At 36.5% G+C, this 20,427-nt stretch overlaps 1 long non-coding RNA gene across 1 annotated transcript in view; it reads left to right on the top strand.

The window, feature by feature from the left end:
• LOC148224840 (uncharacterized) overlaps positions 1-20,427 on the top strand; it is a 72,435-nt gene that overhangs the window by 30,514 nt on the left and 21,494 nt on the right. The window contains exon 4 of the long non-coding RNA XR_015801539.1: positions 1,743-1,836. This is a non-coding gene — a long non-coding RNA (uncharacterized LOC148224840). The remainder of the gene's footprint in view (positions 1-1,742; positions 1,837-20,427) is intronic.

Consider the following 20,427-nt stretch of genomic DNA (forward strand, 5'->3'; position numbering starts at 1 on the left):
CAGCCCTTCTAGATGCCTACGTGGTGTTTCTCTGCAGATGGCTCAGTCACTTAAAAAAAACCGCTGAATGTGACAGTACCTACCACATCAACTATGAAAAGTGGATATAGCAGCTCAAATTCTTTGATACTGTAACTCCAGGGGAGGGAAAGTAAGCTATAACATCTGTAAGCTTTAGCAGCTTTGACTCAACTCTAATGTTATGTGGCTAAGCAAATTCTAGTTTATAGTTTCCAGACAATTTTGCCTCTCTCAGCTTTCCAACTTAGGTATTCATCATGCATGTCTTTCGTGTGTATTACAGTTTCAAATGGACCATGATAGTGTTTGAGAGTTCCCAGTGTGAAAATTTGTATGGCTCCTTATTTCGGCTGTACAAGGTACTGGGCTCAGCAATGTTTTCTAAATTTGTAATAACTGTGATTTTACCATTTCATTTTTGTGCACACAGCCCATAATATTATTTAGACTTCAACAACAAACTAATTAATCTAGATTAATTCCAAAAAATATATCAATTGTCAAACTTTTTATTTCATTTACAGGCTTCCTGGCTAATCATATGCAGACTAGTATTTATGTGAATATAGCTGTATTTTCAAAAGCACTATGGGGCGAAGGAGCCAGTCCCCTAAAATGACATTGCAAAGAGCCATTCTGTATTCTCTTTTGATTGACTGTATCCATAGGTTTAGGAATAATGCAGCCTTATGAGTTTGGTCCATCATGATGCTAGGATTTTAATCCACTCTGTGCAGACACAGTCCCACTGCTTGTACTTGTTACAGTCCTGTAGTGAAACTTTATTTAATGGCTTGTGGTTATTCAGAGAACATGTAAACAAGCACTTGCACTGGATTCAGCGGATCTGAGACAACTTACTCAGGAGCTGAGCAACGCACTACAAGCTCACCATCTCCAAATATTCCCTCTAAGGTAGTAGCAGACTGGAGAGAACACAGATGACAGGATAAAACTGAGAATCTGAGCTCAGGTATGGGTTACCTGTGGCTTTCAATTGACTTATGCTTATCAGAAGGTCAAGCACAGCTACCCTATTGTAGCCATACTATTTTCTGGATAATGCACAAGAGGAATAAACTTGTTCTTTGTTATGGGAGAAAAAACAAAAAACCCACAAATATCAGGATCTAATTAGACTAATACTACCAACTTTTCCTTCATTTCATGGTTATGCTGAGAGAGAACAGTGGGATCCTTTGGGAGCCTGATTTCTCCCATAAGCACAATGCCCCCTGCAACTTTCATCTTGGATCTCTGTTAAATGTGCTATTTTCCTGCTGATTTTGCCCATATGAACATGAAAACGTGGGTTGGAGGATCACGAAGATGATCTGCTCTTCTTCTAGCTTAGAGGGGAGTAAAAGGGTAAAACTTACATGTGTCAATGGAAAGGTTCTCACTGACTTCAGTGTTTGCTTTGCTGGGGCTGTGAGTCAGAATGACACACAGGTGGTGGGGATTTAGTTATCTCTTGAGTGGTTTCCTGTCTATTTTAAACAATTATCTGGTTCAAATGAATTTAGGAAGCTCACTATACAGTTTGCAACTACTTCAAGAGGAAACATGCAAGACAAAGTCCTTGACTGATTTGCTTGTACATAAACACAGCCTTAATAAAATACAGTTTTCTTGCTGTTAATAGCATACTGCTGGTGGAAGAAAAGAAAGGTATAAACTAATTATCCCCCTCCCTGTGTTTTGTGCTTTTCTTACTGCAGGCTGCTTAAATGAGACAAGTCTACCAAAAAGCTTTGCCTCTGAAATGCAATCTGATGGACAGCAAGGTTTGAGGCATTGAAGCACTATGAGGAGGTGAGAAAGTACGGTCTCCTCATGTTAGCAGAAGGAATATATATGTTCTGTTGAAAGATGAAAAAAAATACTCAAGTTTATACTTATTTTGCTCTCCTAACTGATGAGTCTGGGAGTCAAATAAAGACAATATTAGGGGCAGGTAATAGCCTTTCAAGTGATTTAGCTACAGCAAATGAACAAATGACTGTCTTAAAATTCAGTCAGAATGCTCCAGAGATACTGAGCAGTCAAGGCAAGTAAGAAGCCCTAGGGTCTCATTTCATTCTTCATTGATTTGTATGAAGTCAAGAGCTCAGTAAGGAGTGAATTTTGAGCCTCTGCAATCTTTTAAACCCTGTTTTAGAGTCTTGAAAGAGATAGCAAAGAAAAAAAAAAAAGAAAAAAGGCAGGGGAGCTTTTTCCCATTCTCTTCCCTAATGCTTAACTGAGATGAACATGTAATTTCATCTCACAATACCTTCCCGATTACATGACTTTAGAAACAGTTTTGTTTCCTATAAATCTCTAGGTATTTTGTGTTGCTGTCTGATATCCTGAACAAAAACATTTCTGCAGTTCTTTCTGTTTGTGCTGCCTCCACTAATGAGTTCTCAGAGGTACATTAACCTAAATTGCTTTATAAATGAGAGGTGTCAAAGGAGGTCTGTTAGTTAGTGTAGAGGGCTTGGGAATACGTGTAAGAAGCCTTCTTCTCTATTTTCTTTGTTCTTCCTGCACAGAATTTCCCTTTTTGAGGGAAAAGAGAGCCGTCATTCCCATTAAGTGCCCAGCCTAAACTTGATCGGACAGCGTCATCTTTCCTTGCTGAGACACTCATATCATATATGTCCACAGGAATAAAAGCTTAGCTTTATTCTTATTTTCCCTCACCATTTTATTGATGCTGGGGAACATCAGCAATCTAAATAGTGAAGAGGAACAGAAGTGAGCATTATAAGGAACATAAGTAGGCATTACAGCAGGTAAAAGGAATCAGGTATCTCCAGGGCTCCGATGTTTTTAATTTTCCTAAGTTCTTCTTTAGTTCTGAGACAAAAATAAGTATTCATGTGCAAGTTGGCATGCTAAAGTCAGAGCAACCATTCAGCCAGGAGTTGTGGTGCAGTATCTAAACTGAGCTTTGTTCTCCTCATTAATATCTGACCTGCTGCGAAGCAAGGAAGTGAGAGAGTTCCTCAGGCATGACAGGGATGCATCTAATTGGCAAAGGATGGCAGCTTTCTCCCCATGGATGGATGCTCCTGTATTATTTTGCCTCCTTTAACTGGTGGCAGATAATATGAAGGAGAGAATGCAGCTGTTTGCATGTTCTTAGCAATCACCCATCATCATTGTATGGTGGTAATTGAGAGTGGAAATCAAAATAGTTAAAATATTTCAAATGGCATCATTGGACAAGGCTTGATATTAAAGCTGCAGCAGGTGTGGAACTTTTTTGTTCAGCCCTTTTTTTCATCAAGAAAATCGTTGGCCGACTGCTGGAAAACCATTTCCAGTGCTGTGGGATGACATTTTGTGTTCATTTTGTTCAGCAGCAATGGTTTATAAATTACTGTGACTCTACACATAAGGCCCCCTATTACAAAATGCCACCCCAATCCTTCTTCCATTGTGGTTGATATAAAAGCTCTTATTGGTTTTAATGTGTTCTGTATAAAGCCCTGTGATTGTAGTGGGGAGTCAGGAATAATTTATGCCACCTACTGATCAACTAATACTCTCTGGTGGTTTTTTTCTTTGTGTTTGGAATAAGAGAGCCCAGACAACTTCCATTTAAGATAATTTGACTGAAGACTGCTGACTGAGATTAAGCTGTGTAGAGTGTTTTTTGGTGTTCCTATTTGATACTGGATAATAGTAGTAATAACACTAGCTTGTAATTTCTGCAGTCATTAAAGCCTTTGAAAAAATATGAAAAATGAGCTACATATTTATGACTTCCTTGAGCAAGCTTATTAAAAATGTTTGTCAATAACATTAAACCGTGAGGAAGAATTCTGACAGGTTATTTAACAGAATATTTAAGATTTTCATTATATAGCCTACTCTCTTCTTCTTAAAAAAAACCAACCAAACACTAAATCAAACCAGCAAAATTTAGCAACTTAATCCAATAATTTCCCTTGTGGCTTTCTCCCCTTAAAAATATATTATTGACTCATGAAAACCCATTGTGTGTTCTCTCCCCATCTGACTTTTGAAAGTGCCAGTGACATATGCTGTCCAATGGGAGAAGGGCCCATCTATTGCTCTGTGGTGTCACACTTTATACCTTGGGAGTATCTCCAGCTGCTTTATTAAGGGTGGTACAGGGTATAACCCTGCCTATCTCTTTAGTATCTGTCTAAGCAAGTGATTCTCATGAATTTGCCTAATCCTTTTTTGAATCTGCTGTTATCTGTCTCGACACCTTCTGTGAAAACAAATTTCATAACACCCCTTTGCTCTGTAAAGAAACATTTTGCATCTACCTCTATGTTGAACCAATTTTTCTACTTTCAGTAATTGACCCTTACCTCCTGTATTGTAAGATTTAGCAAATAAGGTTCTGCACTCAGCTTAATGATTTTCATGACTTATCAAACATTTCAGTGACACTTCCTTAGGCTTCCCCCTTTTGAAGTCTCAGCCTTTTTAGCCTGTCCTCACAAGGCATTCAGTCTGTCATCCTTACCATTACCCTCTTTAAACTCTATTATGTCTCTCTTAAAACATGGAGATTTTCAGTTTTCTGTTTGTCCAGCCTGAACTTTAAGGACAGAAATCCTTAGATAGAACTTACACTACTTTCCCCTGAATTAGGATTTCTCAGTCTCTTGCAAAAACATGCTTCCACTGATAAATTTGCACCAAGGATTGTCCAAATAACAAGGATGACGCAAAAGAGGGCTAAAGAATAAAAAGAAGAAATGTAAATATATGCAATGCTTTTCATGTTCATTTTCAAGTTTAACTCAAGATGGTTCATCATGCCCATATGTTACTTGGTGGGGAAAAAAAGTGGTAAAATATTTTGAAATATATTCTGCCTTTTCAGAAAGTACAAGACAGTCAAAAGTCAAAGATTCTTAATTTTTTGAAATTTTTAGGGGAATTTTTGTCACCTAGATTTGAACACCTAGATTTGCAGTCCATGGCTGCAAATATCTGTTTATCATTAACAGTAGTTGATCATATACAGTACTGTAATAAAATGAGATGGAGCTATGATATTGAGTAGTTCTCTGGAAAGTTCATGTGTATGCATATACACATCCATTTTCTAGACAGTCTCTTTGAAACACTCATCTTCCCTTTTCCAGAAACATCGTGTTATCTCAGTAGCTCTCAGATCATTTATAGCTGTACAGTTTTTCCTTAGTAATTTGCAAACAGAGCACTGAAATCCAAAGAGAATTAAATCTTCACAAGCAAGTGAGTTAGGAGCATGATGCTCTCCAGTTGTTTTGTGGGAGATGAAAAGAGAGTGCATCATTTAAAAAAATCTCTGAAGACGAAACTGTTTCTCTCTGTTGCCAATTCAACTATTGAGTTCAATTACATGTGGAATAACTGGTCTGTAACACTTGTAAACATTTTTAATCTTGGTTTAAAACCAGTAAGAGGGAACTAATTTAACATACAACTTGGCAGTAGTTAATTGATTAATTACTCAGTTACATTTATTTCAGACTGACTTCATTTCATTTCTTTTCTTTTTCTTTTTCCAACTATTTCATATCCCAGAGATGGTTAAGCCAGTTTGGAAACAATAGAAATTGCTGTCAAGTTCAACTGCAACTTTACAATTCTCCAAGGAGAACCAGAGCTCTTTTAGATCCAGAATATTTTTAGGAAATGGTATAATGCTTATTTTTCAGTCTGTGTACACTTTGTGGTCTCTGATATTTAGACATCAGTTGAAAAATAGTAGTGATAAAATATGGTTTTGCCAAAACCACTAATTAGCTTATTCTTTATTAGATTATGATCAGCAAAATTGATTACATGTTTTATAAAACTGGCATTCAGATTTATAATTCTGGCTTTTTATTGGTATGTAGACATTATTTTTAAAGATTCTATTCAGTTTAAACATTATTTATCGTTATATATATATATATATATATATATATATATATGACAGGTAGCCCTCTAAATCAAAACCAAAAAAAATCCCAAAATTTCTTTTTAGGAAAAGGCTTTAGCTAAAAGGGTGCCTCATAGATAGTATTAGCAAGCAAGCTTCGGCAGCATTCTTATCAGCATCTCAGAGAGATAGGTTCAGGAATTCCAGTGGAGCACAGCCTGGAGTCCCTTGCTCTTGCTGTGCCTTCACGACTGAGAAAGATAAAACTTGTGAGTATGCCAAGTCAGCCTCTGGATCCTTCTGTGATTTCTTCTGGAACTAACAATGCTACAGTTAATTAAAGAGGTTGAAATTCCATTACTGAGTGTGTTGCCTTTTAGTGAAATATCCTTCAAGATCTTTGTGCTGAATAAGCTAGTTACATGATAAGGGTCTGTTACTATGAATTATTTAGTGGATATGTTACTTTTCAATTCAAAAAACATATCAGAGGCTGAATGACATATATTTCAGAAAAAATATGACACATCATGTAATGTCAGCTAAAGCTACACCCAAATTCCAGCTTACCCTGTCGGAGCAAAAATAACTAGGTACAGCTTTCTTAGATACAGCTGTCTGTAATCTATTTTGTAACCAAATTAAAATTCCACGATGTGTGTGAAATTGATTCATGCCACCAAGACACCTATGAAATAAAATTACTATGAAGCAAACCTCACAATGGATCTGATTTAGCAAAATAGTTACTGGATTTTGCTGCCCTATCAGTGAAACTTCCTTTTAAGAGTGCTGGAAAACTCGAATGCCTTGGGGCTAAGAAAAGCAAACATAAACCTACAAGGACCATCAAGGAACATAACCATTGTATGTTTTATGTTACAAATTGATTTTTGAGAATTTTTAATATTTTAGGGAAGGGAAAATCTTTGGGTATTTTGCAAGTTCTTACTCCTTTTTTATTTCATGTCTTCCTTTTCTCATGATCTTGCTTCTTCCTTTTGTAGACAAATGCATAAATAAAACAGGGAAACTGAAGCCCCATTCCTACTTCCAGACTAGTTACCAAAACTGTGTTTTGCTCTTCCTCTCAGGAAGTGTTGGGTCATTTCAAACACAATGGAATAGGTTCAAAAAAGCCCTGGTGACCAGCACTTTGTCAGCCAGCTAGGATGCTGAAAATCTGCTATGTGTTTCAATCAAAATTTATGCTAAATAAACAGTATCAAATAAAGTCCACTTCAGCTCAGGATAGTGAACCAACGTCTCTCAGAAAGATACTTGGGTTTAAATTTTCTGTTGTAAAAGGTGGAAGTGAGCCTAATTTCTCTGAGTACTCTGCATGCACATTCTTCATATTCACCTCCTGAATAAAAGGAGACTAGTATATTATCTGGTTTTAGTAAAATCATGGTTCTAAATAGAAATTAATTTTCATTTTCTTTCAGTCAGATCTGATTTGAAAAACGCATATTTTCAGGATGGGCACATTATTTGGCAGACTTGATATTTGTGCTTCAGAACATGTGCAGGTACAATTAAAATTATGGTGGAAATGTAACGCATTACTCCAACCATGACGGTTGGAATGATTGTAAATTATGAAACAATGTACAGTGTTCCTGCAAATAATCCAAGCATACATTTAAATCTTTTGCTTTTCTGAATATGGATGTACACTAAAATTTTATGTATTGAGGTTAAAAATTTCATCATAAATGTCCAAAATTAATTTTAAGAAATCCTCTTATTATAGATTCAGCATGAAGGGAATGTAAAACAGTAATAAATATTATGAATTATTAAAGATGAAGTTATCATTCTCTTTAATTAGTAAATAATAAAGGAGGCTTTATATACATGCTTATGATAGTATAAATTTAAAGATTATTACTTTGCTGGTAACTTCGTACATGTTTCTTCTAGCTAGATCATTCAATGTGTGATTTAAGTACCGACATACTAACCTGTGGGTAAATCACGTTTCCCATTTCTTAGTCTGAAAGTTAACATCTGATTCATAATATATTTCCAAAACTCTAGTCAGATTTTTGGGATTTGATACTTCATTTATTTTTGTGAGGAATCTGTTTTAACTTCAGTAGAATAAAAACATGAATTTATGCAATATGAATATATGTGTGACAGTTTAATCAAGGCTTGTCTTGAAACACAAGTTAATGAACAGTGTTTATTTCAATATGGCTTGAAAAATTCCCTTTCTTCTCAAAATTAAGGTAATGAATCTACAAAGATGAGGACTTTGTTAAAACATAATCACCACATTGCTTTGCAGCTAAACAAATTATGTTTCTCAGGTGGCAGTAGGTGGCATTATTACACATAGCCTGCAAATAAAACCTCAGTGTTTCAGGGAGAAGACATTGTCCCACGAGTCTTATGTTAAGTTGCACTCTGGATAAGACTGCAGCCTTTGGAGTGCTTTGCAAGAGGGAGGGCAGTTTCCCCCCTTCTTTAAAATTTGAGTAAATCGTCAAAACTAAGAGTTTCTCTGCATGTCAGGAGTTTTTGTACTGGCATTATTCCTGGGAGAGACACTCACTTCCCGTTGGTTTTGGTCCACATTTTTACAGCTGCTGTGTCTGCCTCTGTGTGTGTGTGTGCTGAAAAAACAAGCCAGGTTTAAAGTCTGTTCTCACTAAGTCCTTATTTTCTCCTCCACTCAAAAATTAATGTACAGGTCTCTGAAACTCTACTGCTGAGCAACGAGGCAGGACCACCATAAGAAGGGATTATTGGCATTGAGAGAAGAGAGGGCAGCATACAGGGAACACTAACCCAGTTAAACTTGTACCATCAAAGTCAGTTGTAACATTAAGTGTGCGACTTACTATATTTTCTAAAGGAAATCTTCAGATTTATCTGGAAGCATATGCTTAACACCATTTTAGTTTTTCGCCTATCTAAATTAAAAAGTTTTTCCTTGGATGATGTTGCCATAAGTATTAAAATATCTCTGCAGGAGGAATTTTTTTAAAAAATTGTAGATTGCTTTGGAAAAATATTTCAATAAGTGATTGTCAGAGCTTCAAATTCTGTCAGTGTGCAAACTGCAACCTATTGCCACCTAATGTGTATTTGCAGCATACATAGTCATAATTATTCTGTAGTTTGCACTCAAAGAAGGAAAAGAAACTATGGTGGAGATTAGGAATGCACTGAATATGTAGAAATTGGTTAAACAATTCCTCATGAGAATGGACTAAATATATAGCTAGCTATTCTCTACAAAGCCAAAGAGAAACATACACCCAGTGGATAAATCTTTTTCCTTCAAACATGCTGAGGAAATAGATTTCAATAATAGTAATTTTAATAAACCTCTTAATAGCATTCCACAACATAATGAGCTAAATTAGTTCAGGATTAATTACTACAAACACCTGAAAAGATGGAAGTACTTTCGTTAACCTACGTTTGCAGTATTAACTGGGAAGTGAAAAAGGAATTTAGGTGAGACCACCACCAACTACTGTTAGCTGTCAGATGCTGACATTTACCTTGAGCTCTGTAAAGCACCACCAACATTTTGCCTGTCAAGAGTTTGAGTCTGGGACTTTCCATCAATATCGACCCATTTGCTACTGGAAAAGGGCAGATTTCTGACTGAGGACAAATAGCATAGCACAACACCATATAAACCTTCTCTCCTCCTGCAAAGGTGCTTTCTCTGCACATTTATTGGGATAATTTCTGGCCTTACTCCATACCTCAGGTCATTCGTAGAACTTTCTCCAGCCGACATAGGACAAACTATTCTGAATTTGCTAAAACCTTAACATATAAATGAATGTGTATCCAATCTACTCTGTTCCTGTTCATTTACTGATAAAGATTATATATATTCCTGTTCATATACTGATGGAAGGGTAAAGAGTGACAGATATTCCAGATTCTGCCCTTGTTTATTTATTTCTCAATAAATCCATTGAAGTTTTAAAGAAATCTTTAAGTTACACAAGCATGAGTGAGATCAGAAGCTGGGTCTCAGTGCTGATTTCAACCATCTAGTCTGAAAGTCCTGAGACACTTAGGTATAAGCTAAGGATTCAAGCAACTCCACAGTGTTAGTTGAGGAAGGAGGAGGACTTTATTGAGGTCCAATTAATCCTGTGCTAAAGTAGCTAGCAAAAAGGGTCACATGAATAACATGCTAAATAAGCCCGCTTCTCCCCACTTTATGTACAGCATGTTAAGGCAAATAACTTACATATGAACTTCATCTTTACATGAGGACTTCTTTGTGGATTTAGTCTAAAGTCATTGAAGTTACAGAATTATGTTCTTATGGCTTAGTATCAGCTCTAAGGCAGGTTGTTCCGAACTTCATTTCCTGGCTTCTGAAGCTGTCATCCAGCCACCAAACTCTTAATTTGTAACTATTATTACTGACTGTTATGTTCTACACCTGACTTTTTTGCTTTCTTGTTTTTGTTTTTGTGAGCAATTTTTAGCACATTTAACTTTTGCTCTCTAAATGCTTCCAGCTTTCTAGAGAAACTATAGGTGTCCCTGAAATCAGTAGGTGCCTTTCACAGTGCAAAACTGTAACTCATATCAAATAAATGTAAGGGCAAGGCACTTTCAAGAATATCACCATGGTACTAGAAATGCCGTTGGATCGAAAATCTTTAAAAAAACAACAAAGAACAATAATGATATAAAGAAGACATGTAGTCTTAAAGGAATATATGGCCTGCCTACACTTATAGCTCACTTTTCTCTTGTGGTGCATGGGGAAATTCTTCAACACTCTTATTCTGAAATCTTGAATATAGCTGCATTGTACATGGACAAAAGAAAAGGCCTGTTCTTTGTGAATCATTTGTGCATCATTGTGCCTCTCCAAGGCAACACTTTAAGCTATGTTGGCAGAAGGGCTCGTTGGCCACTGTAAGCTATCTTCATGAAAAATAAGGTGGGAAGAGGTCGGTGGAAAAGACAACGGCATAAATCTCTACTAGAAGGCTTTTTGATCTTGCATAAATTCTAAAGATAGGCAACCCAGACTGCATAACAACTAGATAGCTATATACCCACATGCAGCCTGTTGGCATATTAATAGGGAAAAGAAAGCACTTTCAAGTATTTTGTACCCAAAAAATTAGTCTCATAATAAGAATCACTGGAAGGAATTTAGATAGGACAGGTCTGTTTAGTTCTGGTGATGGTCTGCTGCAATTTCCCATTTGGATACTATATTTCCATGTTTTTGCCTATCCCTAGCAGATACTAATTTTGTGATGTTTTATAAGGGTGACAGTTATTGATATCTAGGGAAAATGTATCATTGGTTTACTGGTTTTCCACTCACAGAGAGAGGGAAACTGAAGGACCATTGGGAAATACGAACTAAAATTTCTTGAAAAATATTTATCATTTACTAGTTGAAGGTAACTGCTAGAAAGATCATTTCTGATGAAGTCTTATTCCAGGTTTCTCAGAATAATGACTGAAAATGAAAAACTGAAGGCGTTTATTTGCTCTGGTTGCTGAGTTACAGGGAACAGTAAGTCCTAAGTGTAATGGGAAAGCAACAAATTCCCAAAGATTCGCGTGTAACATTCTGATTTCAAAATGAAAGGACCAAATCTGAGAGCAATATTTTGCTAACGCTTTTTTAAGAAGCTGTCTCTAGATTGGCATAATGACATGCAGGTTTTTCAGGGTCAAATGCAAAGTTGTACCTCACATGCTTTCCAGCAGAAAAGACCAGGACAGTATGAGGCAATTCTTACAGAGTGGATATCACCAAGAACCTCTGGGGAGAGCTGGTCCCAGCAGGGTGGGAGAACAACCCTGGGCAATGAGTGGTCAAGGGCCATGGGTCCCTGTGTGTGGCATGAGCATCAAGTAACTCATATGTAGCTAATACAGCATCCACTGGCGCCTGGCATGGCTGGAGTAACAGAAACATGAGACATGTGGTGGCAGAAAACATTCCTGCAAAAATATGGTGATAACTGCAGCTTTCTTTCTGGTTTTGTTTGGGGATTGGGTTTTGTTGGTTTTTTTTGTTTGGTTTGGGTTTTTTGTTTCTTGTGGATTTTTTGTTTGTGGGTTTGGTTTTTGGTTTTTTTTTTTTTGTTGGTTGGTTGGTTGGTTGGTTAGCTAGTAATTTTGAGTTTTGGGGTTTTTCATGAAGGAAGACCCCCATTTTTCTGCAGGTATTTAGTGGATAGGCATTTATTCATGAAGCAGATATGTACTGTGATCTCCCTGGTCAGCATGAAAGGGTTTTTGAGTCTAAATCTACTGCTTGTGAAGGGGGTTCTGTCAGCACTCCAGAGGCTGGCATGCAGCTGATAAAAGCAATGATTCAATGCAATCACCTGGCAGTGCTTGAAGCTTGTACCTTCTTGTTTAACTTCATTGAAAATGGGATCAGCATCTTGATTTGTTCCAGATGTAATGGAATGGGTATAGAAGAGTTTTGAAATGTCTCAGACTGTGCTTTCTTCTAGTTAACAGGGTATTGGCCTTTAGGATATCTTGACCAACAACAGCAGAAGTGCTGCCAACAGCATTTGTTAAAATAGTTTTGGATCTGCTGCAAATACACAGTTCAACTTGTAGCATTCACTGCAGAACCTATGAGTTCTCTTGGACAATATTTTTCTAGTAATTTTCATTTTTCATCATCAGCTCAGAGAAATATTTTCTTTACAATAGTGGAGTGAGTCATAGTAGCACCTCTCACTTAAATGTGTTCATGTAGATACTTATGCATTTGGTTCATTATGAAACAAAGACTAGACTAGAAATAAAATGGATTTTCTGGTTAACATGAAAATTCCAGCTAATTTACAACAACAAGAAAGAGTCTGTGGATGTAAACCATTTAAAAAAAGAGAACTCATCTTAATTTCTGCCAGGTTTCAATGCCTTCAGTGGTTTTCATAGTAGGCAAAACTCCTTGAATGAGATGCCACTCAATAAACAATGACAGTTAAAAAAAAATCCCTTATATCTTGGCTTCTGGAGTAGGTTTTCACTAAAGATGTCACAAATTACTCATATCGGAGCCTAGTTGTCTGTATCCTTAGCATCCATTTCTTGCAAGAAAGAAACCTCTTCTGGCAACTGAGTTATTGACAATGATTTCTAAGGAATTGCTAAAACTTGTGGTGATTTCCCCAGAATTCCCTTGTTCTTCCCCAAGTATGTTTTCCCCAGTAGCAAAGCTGTGAACATTGGAAATTACCACCACATCCAATGGCCACCATCATGTCTCTTTGTGCTGTTGATCTCTCACCCTGTAAATGGCCCTGATTTATGTATTTGCTAAAGAGAAAGAGAGGATAATCTCACAGAAAGTTGTTGAGGGATAATCTCATGAAAGGTTAAGAAGGATTAACGTTATCTTGTTGAAATAAACCAATTTCATGTATAGAGGATATATTTTGCCTAAAGAAAGAATAGATAAAATTAAAACTTATGCAATGCATTTAACTGGGTCTCTAAATGTATTTGAAAGTAATAGCTCTTAACTACTGTGTTTAATATGTAATGTGAGCTGGAATCATAAACCAAAGTTTATATCTCAGGCTTTCCCTTCGTCTGTAACCCAGTTTTTATGAGATATTCTTTTGATGTCATTGTACTTTATTGTGTACACTGGTAGGGACTTTAATCCACAGATTAATGGCACAACAGAATGACAGTTCCAAAATATGCACTTAGTTATTCAGAAAACATTAATCTTTAGAGCTGTGTTGTATTTAAAAAGCAATATATTGTATAATCCTGTAGAACACTTTCCTGCATACACATAGTACTGTGTACTAAAACCTTTATCAAAAAATACTCAAACCAACTTGTTTATCCTTTGTTGTGCTACAGTTTTCAATAATTAGGGGATCAATTAATTAAAAGATCAAAAGCCTTAAATAGTAGGTCAATTATGATTTTCCTTTTAAAATATATTTTATGTGCTTCTATTTATAAACATGAAATAGCTGTTCATATTGAAGCAATCTTCAGGCTTCAAAAAAACCAGATAGATCTGAAGCCAAAGTTACCTTTTTTTTTGCCTTCTTTGTTTTGGCCATGCATAATTCTTAAATGAACACCAGTCCCCATGCTGCAACAAATTAAAAGATTTTGTATGTAAGGAACATGGAATTGCTTCACATTTCAAACAACAACTCCAACTCTTGAAAAAGCCCTGATGGCGCAAAATGGCTGGAAATGCACAAGCTTTTAAGAAAGGCCAAGTGTTTAAAAGCCTTTTCTGATGTGCGTTAACACATCCCTAATGCTGTTTCTCCTTACCAGAAAAGGCTCTTGTTGACAGGACAAGATAGCATTAAGGATTTTCTACTCACAAAGGTCCACCACCTTTCACACCCTTACATCATCCTGCATTTCCCAGCTACACTTCTCTCAGCTGCAAACATAGAATCAGAACAGAAACATCCTTTTGTCCCTCCTGTTACCACACAGCTTACCTCCTCCAAATACCATTATTGATAATCTGTGTCCCTCCCCCATTTGCCCAAGTCCCACAGACCAAGGTATCAAACTCTACACCTCATGCACAGCCCACAGAAGAAGACATTCTCTCCCACCCTCCCATTTCACATCCCACCAACCCTGGCATGGTTGGCTTTGAACATGGAAATACAAATGAAGACACTGGTTGAATTTCTGCATTCCTGCAGGGTTTAAATGATATGCAGTTGAAGATCTCCCAGGTGGGGCTAGGAGCTTTTGTCTTAAATACTTTTATCCACAGGAATTTGCTGTACTGATGAAGGAGCAGTTTGATGGTAATTATTACAAGAGAGACATTTCTATGCCACAGACATTGATCCTGTTATTTGGACTATGGGTCAACAGGCAGGATTTGCCTGATTCTTGGATGCAGTTTGCACATTCTGATGTTATAAAATCATGTTCATTCACAGAGGGTTTGCCACTCATCATGTGGCTTTTTGTAGCATTTTTGACTTGTATAGTTCCAAACCTTAAGTGTTTCATGCCGTTTACCAAACTAGCCTAAAAAAAAAAAGAAAACAAAAAGCCCCCTGCTTTATTTCACTCATATTCCCTCATGCAATTATTTTATTTCTGCTCAGTCCCTGTTTCTCTTTATTCCTGATACATGCTCTTATGTATACTCAGAAAATGGGCTATGAAATTAGCACTCTGGGGATAAGCAAATCATGGTTTTCTGTTACATTTGTTTTTTCCATCCTTCTTTAGAAGTTATTTTTTTAAGGAAGCTTGTATTGCAAATGGAATTTATTTTTGGAATTACCTTTGATTCGTTATTCCGAAAAGACAAAAAAATTAAAATTTTATTGGAGAAGCTTTAAAATAATTTATTTAGCAGGGTTTGGGGTTTTTCTCTGTTGAAAAGCTACTGTAGTAGCATGTTGCTCACTAACACCATTCCATGAAGTTATCAGCAGATGAATGCCTAGATCCAGGAAAGCATATTGAACATGAGCAGAAATGTTTTCTGAATTAAGACTGCAATGAGGTCTGCATGGTTAAAAGACACTGAGAAGAGTTGAACTATGGAATATCTCTTATTTATGCCTTTTCTTTGGATTCTCTAAAGATGAAGGTGCTATATCGGTACAGGTAAATTGGATGTTTACCCAGTCACTGGATTACCTTACATACAGTACCAAATCAATGTGGTTTAGACGTGGGACAGTTGGCATTCTCCCAGACAACTCCTGGAATATATGGACTCTTATATTATTTTAAAATAATACTGAAAGTGAGTGTTTCAAAATGTAAATGTATTTGATCTTATGAATATGGACTGATCCATAGCCATATGGACATATCCATAGCCACTCATTGCCATAGCAGACTTAACTTTGCCTTTAGAATTGTTTGAATCAAATCATTATTTTAAGAGATGAAAATAAATTCTAGCCAACATAAGTCTATCAATAATGAGAAATATTTTTTCCATAAATTAACATTACATAATCAGTCTCTGTATAGTTCCTCAAATTTCACATTTTTATTTCTCAATCACAAATTCACTCCTATTGGCAGACATTTTTGTGTGCGTGCTTTTAATTGTCATTGTTTTCTTTTTTTCTCCCACAGAAATATGTCAGCAAAAAAACACCGTATGTATGCATATTTATATGTATTCACATCTTGGTTTTTCCTGCTTGACCATTCTTGGCAAAACTGTGGATCACCCTGATTCTTCATTTAGAGATGTAGTGCTCAAAATAATACCTTTAACTAAGTGCACCAGGACCTTGCATTCCTTGCAGGATTTTTAGTATTATCAACAGATTCTAACTATACATCAGCCATGAAAACATTACTACGTGAAGACAAGCTGCAGAAAAGCTTTACCAAGATCCATACAGACAGCAAATAATCAGGTTTTTCACAATCCCCTCTGTCTGCACAACTGAATGCATTATTACCTTTAGCCAGTAGTGAAAGGAGGTATTTAAAAAGCACAGGGAATCTGCAGAAGCAAGGAAGCACATTTCAACATCTATTGTCAGTTAAAGCTTATTGTGAACTAATACCATGCCTCCTTTTATCTTGTCAGTAAGTCTTATCTGCCATCTTGCTGTCCCTTTACATTTTCCTCCTGACAGGGCTAAGGCTTATTTCATAATAACTGCTCTCTCTCTGTGTCAAGGACCCTCTTATGAGTAACTCTTTATGCTATTTCATTCTGTCTTCCCTTATACCTTTCTTTTTCTCTGGATTAAAATCCTGCTCAGGCCCCCAGTGCCTCCTGTTGAGTGGTAGGGGCATCTGTCATGGGCTCTGTCACTATTCTTGTTCCATTAAGACCAGAACAGACCATTTTGTCAACTCAGCTGGTTCGTGAACTCATACCAAATGTTTTATTTCCTGAACTTCATATAAAGTTAGTAAGTTCTACTCACAGTTCAGTTAGACAAAACAATCCTTTTCCAGCCCAAGAGCCAAGGACACTATTGCAGCTTCATGCCCAAAAAGTGTAAACAACAGCAAATTGAAGAGAGCAATCTGGAGGATGGGACTTCATGACCTGAAGCTGTAATTGAAAAATGATGTAAATATGTAAATATGTAAATGGACCAAAACTTATAAAAGTGTGAAAATGTGTGATCTGTCATCCATCTTGGGTGTAGCCACGACCAGGCTCTTGTACTACCCAATGTGTATCCTTTGAAGGCCTTTTAATAAATACCTAATTTAGTCCTTTAACACTGTTTAGCCACTGTTCCAGGTAGCCTCTTAAAGCATCAAGTTATCTTGTCCAAACTCTTTTGTCCCCAGTAGCAACATTCTTTATTCTCTTCTCAGAACAGGTGCCATAAGTCTTGCTTTGTCCCATTCCCTATTCCTTCTATCCCACATTTATCCACTCCTATCTTTTCTATCCAAGGGACAACTCCAATTTTTCCTCTCACCAGCTCATATCCTTTTCTTATTCCGTAACATTATAATTTGTTTGCAAAATATATTATCAATCTATTCTGTTCTCTTGAGTGCCAGGAAGTACTGTGTATTTTTGATGGCCTTATTAAGTGTGAAACTATCAATGGTTGGAGAGTCAGTTACAGAAGTGCTTTAACCAGGGGCTACACTAAAGAGATGGCAAAGAATGAGCACATATCCTTTTCCACTTGGCTTTGTACATGCCAAATACTGGATTTTTCTACCCATAAATTATCTAAATAGTCCCTAAAAACTGGATGTGATGGAATACAACCTTTGAAACAACTCCTTCACAAGTGAAGTAGTAGACAAACTGAGAGATTTTTTTCTTTAAATTACTGGAAGTGCCCAAAATAGCACAAGTAAGGCTATCCTGAAAATATTTTCAGCTTGTCTGAAATTAATCTTTTTTTCCATATTGTGTGTTATGCACACATGCCATGTACTTTAAAGATGTAACTGAATTAATTTCTTTCCTATTGGCTTTTCCTATCCGTCAAGCCACATGACTCAATTTGTAACTAAGTAAAGTTCAGCTATTCACTACAGAAAAGTGGTTTCAGAACTTGCTGGATCACATACTCCCTGGCTGTCCTTGTTTATGCCAAAAATTTCAAAATATGGCATGAAAAAGCTGCTACCAAAAAGAGAGATTTCAGTTTTTCTCTTAGAGTATTTCTATATTTTTCTAGAATTCATATTGCCGGGGGTATTTTTATAATGACCATAAAATCTGCTGCACTCACTTAATCCTCCCATTATGTGTGAAAGAGCAATGCTACATGCTTTAGGTTAATTAGAGCATAATTCCCCAAGCAACATACATATGTGCTGGCAATGAAAACTTTAGGCTGGTTGGCTGATTTTAATGGTGCTTTATCATCTTCCATCTGTCAAAAAACAAACAGTAGGCTATTCTGTTCCCTTCTGACCTCTCACAGAGATAACACTCACTGGAGACACATGCTTTAATCAGGAACACTCGAATCACCACCCAGTCTTCTAGTTTTGCACAACACAACCACATGCAAGGTGGAGAGCACCATGGCAGGGTATTTGACCACGGGATTTCTTTCCCCTCGTCAAAACTGGATGTGTTTAATAGTTCTCTGTAATCTCCATTCATCTATGATAAACATGCAGCAATCTGTGTATTAACTAATGCTCAGAATCCTGTGTGAGCAGGGTATATTTAATACTTAGGCAAACTGCCTGCAATAAAACTATTTTGAGTTCTCTTCTAGATGATCTGCCCTTTAGATTAGTTCAGGTTCACACAGCTGCACATCGAATAGAAATTTTTCACAGCTCAATAAATGGGGCAGCTGGTATTTTGATTCATCTCAGAGCAATTTCACTGTGAATCAATAAAGTATGGTGCTCATTTTGAACAAAAGATCACGTTTCATGAGATATCATCATTGTTATCATGGTCAGCTTCTAGCAGCCTAGAGATGAATGGATGTGCCTCTCAGAGCCTTACCTTTTCTCATCTTAACATACATATTGACATTTCACTTCCCTATCAGTTATTAGGTCACAACCATTTGAAACAAAACAAACAAATAAACAACCAAAACTAGAAGAAGGAAAGAAGGAAAAAGATAAAAAGAAAGTGTTAAGCATTGCTTGTGTGAAAAAAAAAGCAGTTGAAATTTCCCTTGTTTTCTGGGAGGAAGTACCCAATATAGGGTACTTGGGGATACCAAAACATATCAAAACTCCAGGAGTGCCTCAGCATCCTAGAATCAAAATTCCATTTTTTAAGTTCTGCAATGATAATGGCTCTGCCCTCTATGCTAGTTTTAACTTGACTGTTTTGCACTTGCTAGGACCACCCTTTCTCTCTTTGTCATGTTTCAATCCAATAATCCCTAAAATATGGCTCCAGTCTCTGTCAAGATATTAATCTTGTACTTTTGTCTGTAGAAATAATTCGTAAGTATTCACTTTCTTCTTTGGTTTTATGTCAGTGATATTTCCTATCCATTTGCTGAGGTGCTGCTTGAAGAACTATTGGCAGCATTTAAGATACTTCCTTGTTTGTGAAATACAATGAAAATTCATTTATTTTTTGGAGATGGAAAAATATAACCAGGCATCATCTCTTAATAAAACATCATTTGAAGGCCACTGAAGGTTGTATCACTGGTTATTCAAGGCCAAGACTACATTTCTTTTTTTTAAAAAAGTTAGTAATTTTTCCTTCCCTTGCTCCATCTGATTTAAATAGACTTTCCTTGCATATTTTTCTCAAGTCTAATTTTCACTAATTATAATTTCCATTAATACATAATATGGCTCAATTGGTAATTCTGCTTCTACACCCATGTAGTTTTTATTCAAATTATTTCTCTTTAGCCTGAAATTCTCAGCACTTGGTCTTATTCCAATGTTATTTCCTTTTGCTAAAATGGAACTTTGTTCATCTTTCAAAAGAACAGAAGAACCCACTCCTAAAAATTATAAGACTGTGCTTCACAGAAAACAGGTGGACAGTGAAACCTTGAATGGAGCTAGGGAATTTTTTCCTTTAATAACTTAGCAAACAGGACTTCTTTCCTTATTTCTTATAATTGATCATATCACAAAGTAAATACTTTGCAAAAAAAAACTATTTGGGTAAAATTATAACTTTTGTTTTAAATCACAGCCTTTCTAGGCATAATATTGGGTTAATACCTCCTTTCTTCAGCTCATTTAATAGCTTGTCTCTCAATAGACCTATGACACCTCCATTTTTTGATGACTGTGTCCACCACTCCCATACCAAAAAAATAGAGAATGGAAAAAGTCAGTCAGTGGCCTTTTGACCACTGCTAATTGTATTCCTTAAAAAAACTGTAAACAGAGGCAGTCAACTTCATATTTTATACCAAACTCTTGAAGAAAGGGATATTTAGCACAGAGCAGTACTGTACCACTTAGAAAAATTTTGAAACTCCTCCCACATTTTTCATGGGGTTTTTTTGGCTGGTTTGTTTTCATTAAGCCATGTTTTATTGCCCTTCTGGGAATTTTTGGCTGAGGTTTGGGGCACAAGGTGCTCATTGCCTTATAGTAAAAGATTGTCA

This window comes from Sturnus vulgaris, chromosome 2, assembly GCF_052056855.1.
Source record: "Sturnus vulgaris isolate bStuVul1 chromosome 2, bStuVul1.hap1, whole genome shotgun sequence".
Classification (NCBI taxonomy): Eukaryota; Metazoa; Chordata; class Aves; order Passeriformes; family Sturnidae; genus Sturnus; species Sturnus vulgaris.